Genomic DNA, 16,869 nt, shown 5'->3' on the forward strand with positions numbered 1-16,869 from the left:
TCTATCAGGACAGACTATATACATCTTGATACCTGGCAGGATGGGTAATAAGAATTTATGGGTAATGGAAAAACATTTAAAATAAATCAAACTTATGCAATGTGGATTCTATGTAGTCTGTATTTTAATTGTCAAAATAAACAAATTATCTGTAATATACTTTGTTTTTCCAAATATAATTGTATTTAATCACAATTCTGCAATATTTGAATAAGTGTGTCAATTAAATGACTTGCTTGTCATGAGCTGGTTGATATGTTACAACACCCAAAACATTGTGAACCACTGTTAGAGAGTATCAGATACTGAGATTAGCTTCCAGCATATATCTCAAGTGAAGTTGTACTGTGTAGGCAATTTGGAAAAGTAGGTACACTGTCAGGGATAAAAAAGCAAAAACCTGGATGTGTCTCAGGACATTAGAGACAGTCGGCAAATACACAACTGACCAAATGCAGGTTCACGTCTCTTCCCTTTACTGTGCTTCCTATAAGACTGCTGGTAGCCAGCATTTCAGTAGAAGAATTCTGGTAGTTCTGATTCAGGAGGCAGTACTGCTATGTGCTGTACACAATGTAGTGTTTATACATCTAAGAGTAGTCTATATTGCAATCATTTTTGGTCTTCACCATAGCGATAATAGTTGATGTGTTTATTGATGAAATGGACCCTAATTCCCATATTAAGAGTTCTAAATGTGTAATAGTAACTTAAGCTCCGAATACCGATTTGACTTCTCAGCATCTGATTATATTTAATGTGGTATACAAGTTAAGATTTATAGAAGGTCATAGATTTAAAATACAATGGAGATATTTTTTTAACCATTTCTAGAGGTGAAATTGTAATGGCTAGTATAGTGTTCTAGGGCAACCTGCGTGACGTGTGTAGATTCACCCACTCTGCAGGAAAGGGTTAAAATTGTACTCCTACTATGGCAGCTATGCCGGTGTCCCCGTCTGTAGTTATAATCACCTGTGTTGCCATGCCTACATGAATACCTTTGAAAAAAATACGTTATTGATGTACTAATCTGGCAACCTTTAAAGCGATCAGGTAAGACTAGCATTACTTACAACTGATGAGAGGGGTCGTTTTGAGAAGCAGGTCTTGGGGAAAAAAAATAGTTTTTACATAGGATGACACTATTTGATATTTAAAGGAATTCTTCACCAAAGGCTTATTTTTAATGCAGTGTTGTAGGGAAGGTTTGTGAGATGAGATAAACTTACTGTTCAGCCAGCTATCCTACGCAGATTTTCACCTCAGAAATCCACCTGTCATGTCGCAGAAACATTGGGGTCCTTATACAGAAGCCCTGAAGAGCAACCCAGCAATATTTACACGGCATTTGCCAGATACCTGCTTCCCACATAGAAATGTCACCACTTTCTACAGGTTAAGACTGCCGCAGCGTAGTTGCTTTATGACCTGTAAAGCTACTGCAAAGAAAAATACCAGGGCATCCTTACGTGGGACAGTAGGTGAATTTAAAGCATCGTTGGGTTGCCATGCAGACGTTCTTGCATAGCAACCCCAGGGTCTTACCAACATGGTGGTAGAAGTAAGCATCTTAAAAGACAAAGCTAAATAAGGCAGCCGACAAAAGTTAGAAGTGTTGTAAAATAAAGACAGAATGGTATAACACTAAAAACACAACCCGGCAGAATGAAGAAATGTACAACACATGTATATTAAAATATAAATATGCTTACATAAGTCAATGACAAAGTCCCACTTTATTTTGCTATATTGGGTATTGATGACTTTAACATGGCTTCTCTTACAAGCCCTCCTGCTAATAAGGTGAAATAAAATAAATAACTAATGTATATGTTGTTTGTATGACGTGATCTTTCAACACTTACAAAAGGAGTCATGTGACCAGCATGGGTCGTACTGTTTAGTGAATGGATGAAATTAATGTATGTATGGACGAAAAAGTACAAAAAGTGCTGCTTAGCTTCATCAAAAAATTATACATACAATAAATATATATATATATATATATATATATATATATATATATATATATATATATATATATATATATTTTGTTTTCTCATAAAGCTTTTAGCGCAATTTAGACAAGGTACTGTACTCATTATTAGGGGTACTGACATGTCTGTATGTCTCTTTATGGTGCATCATGGCTTGTTCACCCGTTTTCCTAATGATCAGTAATGTCACTGGTTTCTAGGGAATTGATAAACTTCAGCCGACAGAATGGTTGCCTCTGCTGTTTGTTTTTGAGCCATACTTGCAGACTCTACCAGAATGTATGGGAGACTCCCAAAATAGCAGGCAGTCTCCCGGACTCACGGGAGAGTCTCCTAATCTCCCTGTTGTGGCCTCTATCTCATAATGACATGCATGTCATCACTCTGCAATCTACTACTTAGACTAGCTCAGCGCGTCTGCAGAGCACGAACTCCAGACCTGATGAGCCTTTATTCTCAAGCAATCAGAAGAGCCGATTGGTTGATAACTGAGCTTGAGATGAAAGCGAGACACAAGGAGAGCTAAATCGAAGGAGCGGGTAAGTAAAAGACACTAATGTAAAGCATGACAACCAGGAGGAAAGAGACAGGCCAGGCAGAGGTGGAATAGCCATATAGTGGGCCCCATTACATAAATGGGCCCCGGAGCACCGCACCTGTCACACCAATGGTAGTTCCGCCACTGAGGACAGGGGAATAACACCAAGAAGAAGCAATGACTGGGGAGAAGTAAAAACACGCAAAGGACAGTATAGAAAGAGCCATTGGAGATAACTATAAGCGTGAGAACAGACAGTGTGACTGTATAAGAAAAAGAGCTAATGAGGAATCTGTACAGAGGGATCGGAAGAAGTAATATGTATCCAGCCTGTAATAGGACATTTATCTGTTAAACCAATACATGTACCCCTACATCCCCTCCCCCTGTTCATTTTTTTTAACTTTTGAAAGTAAAATAAAAATAATTTATTTAAGAGAAAAGAAATGAATGGACAAGCAAATGGGACAATGGGGAATAACAGTGAGGGTTACAGAGAATTGCAGCAGTGGAGAAATAAAGTAAAGGCAGAATAAGGGGAGAGAGAACAGAGTTAGGCTGGGTGCACACTACAGGGTTTTCAGCCGATTATCTGGCCAATCACACGATAAACGACCGTTCGGCCCGATGTCACATTAATGTGTACGCTCCAAAGATTAATGATTATGGTTCAAAAACACATTGTACCGTTTGATTGTTAAACTGGACTAAAAATCTCGTTCAAGGAAGAGATGATGTCGCTCCAATCCTGCAGTGTGTACGCACTCAGGACCGGCAGTGTCCATAGATCTCTATGGAGTGTGCAGAGTCACCAGCTTTTCAGCAGATGGTTATGACAGATGAAGAGCACAGATCTGAAGGTAAATCGTGTAAAACATGTATAGTGTGTACACATGAATCAGCATGCTGATTGGGGCTTTTTTTCCCCCCAGTTGTTGGTAAAATCGTTAAAGATATCGCATTGGGAAAAAATTTCTGTAGTGTGTACCCAGCGTATGTGTACACGAGTATTTATTACATAGCTGGTAATATTAAATGGTCTATCAGACAACCCCACCAGAAATCTATTTTTAATTTGAAAGTCTTGTCAGGTTCAACTTAAGAAAAAGAAAAATACAGCTTTTTTTTGTGTTGCTTTGCTCTATTTTTCTCCCTGTTATTATAAGTGATTGGGCCCCTATGCTTTGGCATGGGAGGGATTATTTTATATCAAACCGTGCAGCAGTAAACTCACTGCTGTGCTCCTTGGTTATCACCGGCATTGCCATAAGATTTATAGTAGTAAATGTTAAAAAAATCTTTCCATTAGCCCTGCTACACTTACAGCCCCTGGGTGGCACCAGATACAATGAGTGGAGCTAGACACCCCACTTTGGCCGAACCTTCAACGGCGCTATCATCATCATCAATTTATATAGCGCCACTATGCGATGAACCAACGTTTTACTTGGAGAATCTCTCTGAAACGATTGTTCACAAACAGGTATTTTAAATTTAGACAAAAAGTCAAATACACAGATCATATAATTAGGTCAACATTCTTTCTTTGAATAGGTGGTTTTAAGCCTCTGATACAAGAGTCCAAAAATAAGAGTTATTCAGCAATACGCTGGTGAGATGTTGCAGGAGATATATTTAATTGCAGGAAAAACACAGGGGAAATAAGTGTGTGTGTGTGTGTGTGTGTGTGTGTGTGTGTGTATGGTGCATTGGGAGGAGATTATATTCCAGCAATCTATCAAGGGACAGTGCACGGCATATAACCCTGTGGCTTACTTTATTCTATATAGTTAATAACACGTTCATACTTGCTGTTTGCTTCAGTTGCTAATTGAATTAACTCCTTCACCAGGGACATCTCTTCTGCAAAATCCAGAAGAGGCGACCATGACTAACTGACTTGTATCCAGCTTTGTTAAGAGAGAAAAGGAAAAAAATCTGCCAGAGTTCTAATTAAATACCCTCATAACATAACAACAACAGAGCACAACAGTGAAATAATAATAGTACAAAACCTCTCTGCTTACCGTGCTGGTCTCTGTTAGAGAAGACACATGCCCCAATTATACAGAGGTTTTATATCTCATTAATAACCAAGTACATGGGTGAGAGAAGTACTGTAGAAACAGTATTCATGAGAAGGTCAACTACCAAGACACTAGGAATAAGCAGTGCCTCTGAGGCATGAGGCATTTTGTGGGATGAACGACTGTGCCTCAGCCTTAGTAATGTCACTAGTCCGTGGTGCACACATAGGTTACGTTGCAGTAATTAGTGGCTCGGCACCCACTCTGTTTAGTCACCTGGTCCACTTGAGTCGAACCTTCACCAGTACAGATATTCCTATTGAAAATAAATCAATCTCTGGCATCTGGAAATAAAAGGCACAACTTTGCCGTGCCCCAGTCAGTGAAATAAATGTGCACACAGCCTTGTTACTTCTCCCTCACTGATTCAATTACCTGATTCCAATTCCAGTCCTCTGGGCGATTTCTCTCCCACAGGCTCTCCTGCCAAGCCTTCCCACTCTCACTATATCTGGCTCTGTATTATACATCCTTGTCCTTATCTCTTAGTATCAGTACATTAACTGCTGCTAACCTCAGCCTGTGAAAGGGGACACAGATCCAGAGTTTGTGCTTTGCCTCCTGCCTGTTTATTTAACACACTGGAAGGTCTGGACCACAGACTTAATTTGAGCCCTCTTTTTGCACTCGTGGTACACGCCTTCAAAGGTTTGAAATGACAGAAAACTGACGTTAAACTGAGAAATGTGATTTTGCTAAGCTGACGCCATCTTGTTGCCTTATAGCCATTTTGTTCTGTTATAGCTTAAATACAATTAGATGCACCTGTTTTGTAGGAGTAATTCATTATTTACAAGGCTATGCTTATAACCTTGGACATACCAGACAGGAGATAAGGCAGTCCCCCCTGTGGAGTTCTAGTGTGGATAATGAGACAATATACTAACATCTGTGTAAAGGGAACATGAGTGGTTAAAACCTTTTGGGGCATAGTTTTCTGCAATACGTGATTTTTGCTATATAGATAGGAACTGGTAACAAATAAAGCAGAGTTTATTTGTACACTCAAACCATGCAGTGTATATAATTCTCTCCAGCTGATGAGCTCATAACTGATAAACTGACACTTACAGGTGAACAATCTGATTTAGATTCGACAAAACTAGCATGCTTTTTACTGTATTCAGACACAGACCTTATCAGATTTTCTGGCACAGATAAAATTTAGAGACTATGATGACAAAAAATATTCAAACCTGGGCAGCACGGTGGCTTAGTGGTTAGCACTTCTATCTCACAGCACTGGGGTCGTGAGTTCAACTCCCGACCATGGCCTTATCTGTGTGGAGTTTGTATGTTCTCCCCGTGTTTGCGTGGGTTTCCTCCAGGTGCTCCGGTTTCCTCCCACATTCCAAAAAACATACTAGTAGGTTAATTGGCTGCTAACAAAATTGACCCTAGTCTCTCTCTGTGTCTGTCTGTGTGTATGTTAGGGAATTTCGACTGTAAGCTCCAATGGGGCAGGGACTGATGTGGGCGAGTTCTCTGTGCAGTGCTGCGGTATTAGCGGCACTATATAAATAGGCGATGATGATGATTTAATAACATACTGCTATGTGCACACTCATGTTATAAACTGTACTACAAACATGATAGAATATGATTTGGTCGCTATGGGATAAAGCACACTTGTGTTTTTTGCATCATTTTATCAAATAAACTCAAAAGGGACAGACGGGTATCTGACAATTTTCTTGCAGCCAAATGATTATTATTATTATTATTAATTTTTATTTATAGGGCGCCACAAAGTATCCGTAGCGCCGTACAGGGACAAACAATGGCACAGTACAAGGTGAAACAGCACAGTACAAGTAACAGTATGCACTATAACTCTGGGGGCTCAGGCACAGCATGAAAGAGAGGGAGGGAGGGGAAAAGTAAGTATAGGCAGGTAACTATGGCCCAAGAGGGTGGGCACAGATGACAGGTTGAGAGTCACTGAGGGGAGCGGAGAGAAGCGAGAGGAGACAGAGGGCAGAGGGACCGAGAGGCGGTGAGCAGAGTAGCTGGAGAGCGCAGTTAAAAGTGATGGAAACAGGAGGTAGGAGAGCCCTGCTCAAAGGAGTGAACAATCTAAAGGGAGGGGAAGACAGACAGACACATGGATGAGACGGAGAGACGGGTGAAACGGAGACGGAGTCGAGGAAGGGGGAGAAGGGAAGAAGGGATGAGAAAGAGAGGTAGCCGACCGGTGGGAGTTTAGGCATGAGACTGGAAGGCTTTAAGGAAAAGGTGGGTTTTTAATGTTCGTTTGAAAGAGGACAGATTAGGGGAAGTTCTGATGGAGCGGGGGAGCTTGTTCCAATGGAGGGGAGCGGCGCGGGAGAAGTCTTGGATACGTGCGTGAGAGGAGGTAATCAGAGTGTAAGAGAGGGGCGACGATCATTGGACGATCGCAGTGGGCGGGAGGGAGTGTGAATAGAGATAAGGCTAGAGATGTAGGGAGCAGTGGAGTTGGCGAGGGCCTTGTAAGTCAGAGTGAGGATCTTGAAAAGGATTCTGTAGGGGAAGGGGAGCCAGTGAAGGGCTTGGTAGAGTGGGGAGACAGAGGTGGAACGGCGAGAGGAAAATAAGCCTAGCAGCGGCGTTAAGGAAAGACAGACAGAGGGATTTCTGTTTAAAGGCTCATACACAAGAGCATTGACAGAACCTGGTAGTCTCATAAGTGCTTCCATTATCATGTCCCAAAGCCTTATGGCAGGATAGTGTACTGTGTGTTTAATGAGCATTCCCTCAGAACAACCTTTGTATTACACCTAGCATCAATGTTTCTAATTTGACAATAAGTGAGCGCTTCTCAGAAGGTGCTTGTGTGTGTACAGCTCCATTTTCTTACAATATATTTTAAGAAGGTGTGCGGATATGGAATGAAAACCTTCAAATCTGAGTAAACCATACATCTCTCAGTGTTCATTACTTTGCAGCACATCTCGATGATAATGAAGATATATGGGTGTAAACATGTAAATTAAGATAATGTTTCCCATGTCACGCTAGAACTCTAGTATTCAGCTTAATTAACCAACATTAGATTGTAAGCTCCACGGAGCAGGACCCTCTTTCTTCCTGTACTGTTGTCTATTCCAATCTCATGAAGCGGTCAGTCCTTGTATTTACTATTTTTGTATATTCAGTATTAGATTTCATGGTGCTGTCTGTGTTAGAAATTTTGCAAAGCTCTTCTGTACAATCACCTAAAGGGTCATCTAACTAGGGGCCCATGGATTGCAAGCTACTTTCCAAAGCATTTTTAGGCACAATGTTCATGTCAGCCTCAACACCTAAAATATATTTTATTAGATTCTTTGTTCTTAAAGCTGTCAGCATACCTGTTATAAAATATACGTGGACATCTTCAGGGAAATACTTTGACAATACTGCTCTGGAGCAAAGTGGCAAATGATCAATGACACTAAAAGGGCTTGGTTTCAACAATTTTATAAGCGGGTGTAGTGGCCAGCTTTAGGATACGGTGTTTTGGCATAACAAGGCAACTATGCCATTTTGTGCTTTGATCACCAGATGTGACGTAGATCAGGCAGTTGTGATTTAGAGAACAGTCCTGGACCTGTGCCCATGTGCAAACATCCGTCCATGTGTCCAAGCCTGCTGCCCATTGTGCCCAATGCGATTTCCAATACGGCTGTTTGTGTGGTTCGATAACTATTACGATGCCAACAATGGTAAGATTGGTCTATGGAATTATCACTGGGCATGCTCTTCAATGTAGTAGTCAGAAGACTGCTATCACCTCGTATGTGCCGTCATCTGCTCAATGCACTAAAAGGCCCCTGTTTAATCTCACCAAAAAGATGAATGGCTTCACCTGTCCAATTCGGCTACCTTACTTGAGCTGCCAAATTGGGAAGTGACCCTATCACTCTGCACTTGGGCCAAATATGGCAGGTTATATGTAGCCAACTTAACGCTGGCAGTGAAAATGTTTATATCCAATGAAAACAGGATCATTGCTTTTCATACAGACCCCCCCCCCCTTGATATATCGGACGGCAAACTGCCGGTAGTGCTTCACGTCCTGGGATACATTTACAATCACCATTAGTATTAATCTGAAGCCGCTGATGGACAAGTCTCTGGAGGTGCTCTATTGATCTATATAGCAGAGGCATCACATCATTGTGCAGTATAGTTTAAATGTTTGCAGTGTCTGAATATGAACGCCAAATGAAAATGTGGTATCAAAGTGGGATAAATCTAGGGGGTTTTCCAAACTGCAAGCAGTGGGAGGCAATATTGCCAGAATAAACATGCTTGAGCAAGTATGCATAGGCGGTAGTATGTGCCATTCTCATTTCACTTTCCTTTCCTAATAATCAGCTGTACTCACTACTCAAACAATGAACACTCGCCCCTCACTCCTCCCGTCCCCGTAGCTAAGTTTGGAGACACACAAATTGAGTGTTTTTATTTTCTCCGTGCACCAGAGTAACATAGATGCTCATTGCTTTTTATCTCTTAATTACCTTTCTCCTGCACCATCTGAGGCAGCCTATTTTTACCCAGAGCTGTTCTCTGCAGCAAGACATCAATTACCTCAACCTGAAATAGATTTTGCACGCGCCTATTTATATTGCTCTCTTCTAGCTGCACATTACAACTTTACCAGTAAACACTGACAGACAGACACAGAACCAGTAAACATATTGCTAGCTCTCCTTGATATTTAATCACTAGGTTGTTATAGAAGGTGATTCATACATGTCCATACAAACACTAGATTCAATTCAAATTTCGAAAGGCAATCGGTATGATTCTATTACAAGCCGGTATTAACCATGGCATGGGTATAGTTCAATGTTGTGTGTGTATATATATATATATATATTTATATATATATATATATATATATATATATATATACATATACATATATATATATATATATATATATATACATATACAGGGTGATTCAAAAGTCGCAGTACACCCTTTTACTTCAAAAACTTTACAGGAAATTGGGAAACCTGAATACTCCAGTAAGGTATGGGTGACGTGGTCTATCTTTTACGGTATGTACCAAACATGGGCGCCATCTTGAAATTGGCCAATCGGCCCAATTCCTGTAGAGTTTTTGAAATAAAAGGGTGCACTGCGAATTTTGAATCACTCTGTGTATATATATATATATATATATATATATATATATATATATATATATATATATATATATATATATATATATACATATATATACACACACACATATATACATACACCCCCACACATATACTAGCCAAAGTAATAAGCCAATTGTCACGAAGTGAAACACCAATACGTGAAAATGCAATCTAAAATATACTTTATTTCGTATATGTAGTAGGCAGCTTCTTCTCTTTAGAACATTAGTTTGTAAAAAATGTCAATCTAGAAAATCATCTTTAAAAACACATAAATAGGTGCAGAAAGTGCCAATGTGACTCGTACCACAATGATAAAGATAGTATGCTTATCTGATGTATATGATGGTAATAGATCCTCAAGCTCCCAGGGATAAAAGTACACACAGAGCTATGGCTCAAACAAATAGTTGCCATAGCTCCGTGGGGAAAAGGTAGCTCTTTTTTGTTATATATGTGCGCTCAATGTCAATGTTACCTATATGGGAGTTCTATGACCTTTTCCAGTAATCTGCATCAGCTGGATACAAGTTCCATGACCTATATAAATGTATTTAACTTGCAGCCCTCTGACTTTATACTGTCAAATACCTATGCAGTGACTGCGAATATCCTAATATTTTACAGTAGGGGGTACATTTTCTTAAAATACATCCTTTGTGAGGTCTGTGATACTGGACAATTTTCTTAATTGTAATTTAGAAATTACACAGATTTTTATATACATACATATACATAGAGATAGATAGATAGATAGATAGGATTGTATATGATAGATATAATAGGATAGATAGACAGATAGACAGACAGATAGACAGACAGACAGACACAGACAGATAGACAGACAGACAGATAGACAGATAGACAGACAGATAAAATGTATCTTGCATTATACTGCTGTGGTTGCACCCATTTACAAATTACACTTATTAAATGTAGATGTACAATGGTTTGAAGGTGAAGAACCCCAGCTAATAGTCATGTTAAAGTGGACTGTACATCTGTGCACGGAGGAGACAGCCATTATATGGGCAGAATCAACAGTCTATCAATGCACTAAGAACTATGGTCGTTACTGAAGTATGATATACAAAGGGCTTCATGTCTTGGTGTAACATAACTAGTTGCTAGTGATCCGATATATTGAATATTGGTTCAGCCTATAAAATGACTGCCTCTACAGACCTTCCAAAACTCTCCTGATTTAGGAGTGACAGCTGATTTTAGGGGACTGTCCTGTCGGGATGTGTGTCCCAATCACGACCATGTGCATCCGCTACAGATGTGTGGGCAATGCATCATAGCTCCCAATCCAGAAAGTGGGGCAAAATAAGCCCCGCCCCAGCCCAAACTCTCTACAGTGACAAAACCCTGCCCACAAATGACCATATTTGGCCAAAACCTACCGACTTTCCCATTAAGCCCCGCCCTGTTTGTGGGCTGCAAATCGGGACGTCCCGCCGAATTAGGGACATTTGTTAGGTATGATGCAGGGTGTTTTTGGGTGCAGGGATATAGGGGTAGGCCCAATACCTCAGAAGCGCTAGGCACTTGATTCCACCACTTACCCTGTCGAGATTTGGAAAGTAACAATGTTGGGAGGTATGTCTGTGGGTGTATGTGACAGGCCCACCATACAATGAAGATGTGTAGCAGCTGTCTCCATCTAGACATTCTGTATTTAGGGCACTTGGCAGCTCAGCGAGTCTTTTACAGGCACCGGCCTTGCAATAAGCACTGCATTATCATGCGAATGTATAGATGTGATTGCTGCACTCAGAGGAGCCCTGCAGAGGCTCACATCGGATCTGTGCTATTTTAAGACATCTCTTTAGTGTCTTGAGGCGCCAGGCAATTCTGAAATTCAAGTAACGTGGTATACAAGTGTTTGCTGGCACATGATAAGAATACTCTGCTATGTCTTCCATACTAGACGTTCATAGCTTCAATGAGACATTTAGTAATTCAGCCACTTGAAAAACCATAAGCTATAAAACGAGCCAGATTAGCACCTGTGCCTAAGGGGCATTGCTCGCTGCAGTATGTATTACTACAACCGTCTGAAGGAGGACACAACACACAAATAAAACATTTTGTAAGATTTCATTATAGTGACAATAAAGGTAATTATTGCCCTCTTACTGGAACAGAAAAACAAGAACATAAAATTGAGGGATACTTTAAATGTGTGCGTTTATGCTTGTACGATCTACGGCGGAATTTCAGTTGTAAATAAGAATAAATCACAGTTTAACATGCAGCATAACAAATGCTACAGGACTTTTTTTTGGGGATGCAGGGTTCTTCTTGATCTATAAAACCTAATCTCACTATTATCTCCATCTGCATCTTAAGCGAGTAGGCAACAGGAACACTTTGACAGGCTAGAGTACGGTTAAAGTGATTCACCACTTTTAGACCCCTCTTTAATGTCCTGCCACCGGTAATAAGAAGGTCCCTCTCTCGACACCCCCCTGAGCGAAGGAGCCAGACAGTTTATGTAAAAGCAGCCGCTGCGGCTCACAGCGACAAAAGCGGTCTATTGTGCTCTATTGCATTGGACTGGACACCCACACACTATTTTTGCTACATGGGAGAGAAAGCAAGGAGGGAGGATTAGCTTGATCTTAATCTGCCCTACGTTGCATTAACTCATAATGGAAATTATAATATATAGAAAAATTATACTAGAGTAGATTGACTGTTACAAAGCTGTGAAATTATAATTACTGCATTAGGGAGATTGTCTATAATCCAGGCGGCATAAGGAGCTGTGAAGACAGGACAAGGGAAACTGAATTTGCAAGCAATCAGTGTCAGCTACCATAATGATGTAACATAGATCTCTCTGACATTAATAGAGGCGATCATGCTGCAAATGAAGTGTCTGTCGGCCCCCGGGCTATTTGTAATTTGCACATGGAGCGAGATCAGAGCTATGGGGAAGCCAACAGCCTGTTTCTGCAAACTGGCCGGACAAAAAAGGAAGAGTTTGGACAAAGCCTGAAACAAAGAAAATATTTAGAATTGTGACAAATATACTCAGCGTTTGTGTTTACTTACAGTATATACAGTTATTAAAAGGGTATTTTGCACCTGCGGATAAGTTTAAAGTACTGGCTTTATATATCTGGCTCCCTTCTATGCTTTTCAATCTTGTATTTATATAATCACTCCCACCTTCACCTACCCTCTGACTGACCTGAAAATGTAGTGATATCCTGCATAGTCTTTCAAGCACATTCACATAACCAACACAATTCATAACTCAATGAGATGGAAAGGAGGACAGAGGGTGTGTAATAGATGTTTTTTACAGGTGTCTCATTTGCATTTTGACATTATTCGTCCGACCCCCCCAGTCTTTATAACTCAGGCCTGGTCAGACTTTGCTGCAGCCTAGTGCTTTAAAGACCCAGCGAGAGAGAAGCATTTTTAAAGCTGGTGGCATTATACTAGGTACCCAGCTTAGCTGCACCTGTATGGAAGTAATTGCATCAATCTTCTTTTTCCTTTTGCAAACATTTAAGTAGTATTTAGCATTTAATGTAAAGAAGACATCAATGTGATGTTCTGGAGCTTGACAAAGGCAACTAAATGGCTGCTGATCACCTGCCACTAGTGATTTGCTGCATCCGAGATTCCCTTGTCTTATTGCACATAAATTAGCAAGTTATGCTCAAAGAAAAGGCAGTCTCCCCAGGTGCTGAGGTACATGCTGCACTGCATAATGATAACATAGATAATGGTAATTACCATACACAGTTTCTTCTATTCCACAGACAAGCTAAAACTTCCCATACTCATGCACCAGATAAGTCATCATCTCAGTGTAAGTATATACCACATAGGGCACATAAACTGGTGTTAAACTACATCTCCCATGATGCTCAGCAAAATATCACTCTACTTGTCAGCATTCACCTGTTTTAAACGGTCAAACAAAAATCGAACCTTGGTGTCTACATCACGGCATTGGTGGGAATCCCAGAACTAGGTCCACACCGTTGTGGTATTTGTTGATTGAGGGTAGGGGGAAAGGAAAAAACAAATTGCTTTAGGTAACATATAACTAATATGTTCAAGCAACTAAGATAGGTATAGAACAGGGATGGCCAACCAGTCAGAGACCAAGAGCCGAAAAATATCTATAGGTCCTGCAAAGAGCCAACTTTACGTTTTATGTGTATGTGCATGTACATATACAGTATAAACATGCGCATACATACCATACACACATACATTGACAATAACAATTTACAATAACTTGCTAAGCAAAAAAACAAAATATCCAACACATTGTCAGAATGTTCAGAAAAATCATTTAATCCTCCCCACGTACCACTAGATCTCACCACATGCTCCTTATATGCCATTAGATGTCCACACGTGCCCCCTTAAATACCCATCAACCTTCCCACAAGCCATCAGATATACCCAAATTCCCCATACATACCATCAGACTTTCCCATATACTCCATACATGCCAATCACCTCCACCCCCCACATGCCTACAGACCCACACACATATCCCCCCCCTTACATGCCATCAGATCTCACGTGCCCTTACTTGCCTACACAGAGGAAGGAGGAAGAGCACACTACAATCTGTTCTCCTTCCCCAATTGCATTGTCTGTGACACTGTGGCCTCTCTGCATTGTTCAGAGGAAGTCACAACTATCATTTGTTGATTCTCTGGCCATGAGCCATGTTTCAAAGCGCCACAGGTTGGCCACCGCTGGTATAGAAGACACAGGATTTCAAAAATGTTTTGATTCCCATATTAAATAAACAATGGCAGTTTCTTTATAAATGATTGTGATGGGAATATCAAACACTGAGCTGTTTTGTTTTGCTATTTCTAAATAGAAAGACCTTAAAATAAACACATTTGTATAGCATTTTGGAATAAAAGGTTATACAGTTTAATAATGAAAGCTACTTGAGTTAAACTAAAGTTGGAGCGACCTGCTTACTGTCTACTACAGAAGACAAAACACGACAGATGTAGGCGTATAGTTCTCGTATACGGCGGCTCTGTCCAAGGTGCTGAATGAATTAGCTGCAGCCTAGTGCAATGGAGAGCAGGCAGCCTATTTTATTTGACAGCTTACTGAGGAATAACAGAATTGACTGCCTGTCAAAGGTTGCACTCAAGGAGGATAACTATTACATCCTCTGTAAAGAAAGCTCTCCGGTACGGTCAGCAGGTCAAACAGCCCCATCTGTAACAATTCCTAACTAGCATCATTAAACCTCTCTCCAGGCAGATGGGGCCGTGTTGGTTTACGTTGCCCACCAGTCCAGCAGTAACGGTGTTAAACATAATTTCTCCTGTGTGTTTTTTTCACGAATGAGGTTATTTGCAAACTAAACCATAAAGGCTGTATAAACCTATTTGAAAGCCACAAACCTAAATAAAGCCAGCGTGATATTTACTTATGCACGCATCGCTAGACACAGACTGATTGGGTCTCTAGTTACAGCTACAATCACAATCTGCAATGTCAGCAAGGAGAATACAGGAAGCGGGATGCTGAAATGCTCCCACACTGGGAAAACACGTTTTATTTCTAAATCCACACACTTAGGATAGTCGGGTGCCTTTGTTTTCTATTATGTGAGCCATTTCTCTGGCAAATTACTGCACAGCACATGCTGGAAGTATGGTATAAAAAGAGAAACTGGGAGAAATTATATAATTCGTCTATAAAGAGCTAGCAAAGTCCACAGCTGCATATGTGTATCTGCGATCTCTAGTTGGCTTTGAACTTCAAGTCCTGGAATCCCTGCCAGCTGCTGGCAAAACAATTCTTTTGTCTATGTAAGTTCTACCCATATAAAACATGTCTGGGCAATCTGTAGCTCTCCAGCTGTTGTAGAACTACAAATCCCAAGGATCCACAGGTTACCCAGCTGCAGTACAGGGCCTGACGACCTGCAGGAAATCACTAGTGATGTTTGGGTTCTCCTTGTGCAATGCGGAAGCACTCCAGGGCTATAGCATTGTAAAAACGGTGACCACCGTTTGTATATATCATTGGGCCAGGAAAAGGAGGGGTTACACTGAGGCGCAATCCCCTCATCTCTATTATGATGGCATGGTGGCACAATGGTCAACATTGCTGCCTCAAAGCGCAAAGGCAATGGGTTCAATTCCAACCAGCGCCAACGCACAATCTATAAGGAGTCTGCGTGAGTTTCCTCCGAGTAGTACGGTTTCCTCTTACAGTCCAAAAAACATACTGGTAGGTCAATTGGCTGCTGACAAAAGTGGACCCTAGTGTGAATGTATCATAGGGGATTCAGACTGTAAGCAACACTGGGGCAGGGAATGATGTGAATGATTCTCTGTGTAACACTGTGTACTATGGTGGCCCTATATAAATAAACAATAATAAATATATAAAATTACGCTGTCAATCTGCTGTATGGCACTGGCAGAAGAGATATATCCTAGCATAATTTTGCATTAAGACATTAGACTAAAGAATATGACATTCAGCATAATGGTGCTTACTGCAAATGACGTGCTGTTACCCATAGCAACCAATCAGCGATCAGATTTCAGCAGTCTAGTGTACACACACTAATGAAAGCAGACGCTTCAATGGTGCTTGGTGAACTTATCACTTCTACTCAGTGCTTCATGAAGTCATTAATCCAGCAATCTGTAAGAACACCCGAGAGCCAATCAAATAAAGACTGTGCTGCAACCCACAGCAAGCAGATATTAGCTTTCATTAGTCTAACTCCATTAGACTGCTGACACATTACTTACTATAGGATACAAAACATCTTTGCATCAAGTAAGCCCCTATATATGTATCAAACGGAATATTCCTTACTATAAACTAGCACATTTGAACCTTCAAAAGTCCATTCATCGCCTGCAGTCTACATTCATAGGAGCTATGTAAACTCATAATCCTGTGTAGCATGAAACACCTTTTCCCAGCAACAAACTGGTCAGTTCTCATCTAGAGTAATATCTTTATTTACTAACTCATAAACTGTTTAATCCAAAATGTACAAAAAAAAAACCAGACATATATTCACTTATGTGCAAAAACGTCAGAACTTCCATTCCTGGTCAACGTCC

At 40.6% G+C, this 16,869-nt stretch overlaps 1 protein-coding gene across 3 annotated transcripts in view; it reads right to left on the reverse strand.

The window, feature by feature from the left end:
• Window positions 1–16,869, reverse strand: part of RABGAP1L (RAB GTPase activating protein 1 like) — a 244,643-nt gene that overhangs the window by 88,401 nt on the left and 139,373 nt on the right. The gene's annotated exons all lie outside the window — the stretch shown is intronic.

This window comes from Mixophyes fleayi, chromosome 8 (assembly GCF_038048845.1).
Source record: "Mixophyes fleayi isolate aMixFle1 chromosome 8, aMixFle1.hap1, whole genome shotgun sequence".
Taxonomy (NCBI): Eukaryota; Metazoa; Chordata; class Amphibia; order Anura; family Limnodynastidae; genus Mixophyes; species Mixophyes fleayi.